Raw genomic sequence first — 923 nt, forward strand, 5'->3', positions numbered from 1 at the left:
GAACATGAAGTCACTCCTAATGATGAGCACTTGGTATCCACTGAAAGAAGGTCAGTTTGAGCAATTCCAGCAATGCTGAAGCTATCTGTCTCCAGCAGCTGCTGTGATATGTAGAGCGAGTGCTCTCTGAGCTGCCAGCGCGGGTGCCTTTGAAATTGTCGAGACAAGAAAAGGAATTGACTCATTATATACAAAATAAAGGTAGATAAACAGACTTTGCTCTCTGCAAGAGACAGCCTCTGCCCATTGTGTGCCCATCATCTCTAGGGAGTGGACTGGAACGAGGGAAAAGAAAAGCAGAGCAGGCTGTAGACTCACACTTGTCAGCTGAAAATTGGAGTTAACTGCTCGTAGGACTGCCCAGTCCAGCCCTGTTTGCCGGCCGGGGGCTTCGAGGCTTTGGGCTGTGAGAAAAGGACAAGCCTCAACCAGGACAGCCTGAGAGGCTCGATAGGCTAAGGGGAAAGTCTCTTTTTTTTGCGGCGGTTATTGCATGTTAGTAAAGGTCTCAGTGAGGTGCTGATAAGAATTTGACAGGAAGCAAATATTCCTTCAGCCCCAGCAAGGAAATGGAAAGGTTTATTCCAAGTCTGCTTAGAACAGAAAGCTGCTGTTCGTAAAAGGCAGCTGGAGCTAACGCCAGCCGTGCTCCAACCTTCCCACCAACACATGCGCAAGCAGCTTGTGTTGTATCTTTAACCTTTCCTCCTCTCACGAAATGTGAACGTGGTAAGGAGGTGGAGGAAGTCAGAGGAAGAGGAGCAGTGACAGCAGGACTGTGCGCTGTGAGATGTCCCGTCGGTGTCCCCTGGGCACAGGTAGACAAGGGCTTTGCTTTCCCTAGGAGACGATTCATGCGGGAGCCTCACTCACAACTGCAGGACTGAAATCCCGCGGCACTGTGAGATCAGTTGTCCCTTACA

This window comes from Buceros rhinoceros, unplaced genomic scaffold (assembly GCF_000710305.1).
Source record: "Buceros rhinoceros silvestris isolate BGI_N320 unplaced genomic scaffold, ASM71030v1 scaffold10602, whole genome shotgun sequence".
Classification (NCBI taxonomy): domain Eukaryota; kingdom Metazoa; phylum Chordata; class Aves; order Bucerotiformes; family Bucerotidae; genus Buceros; species Buceros rhinoceros.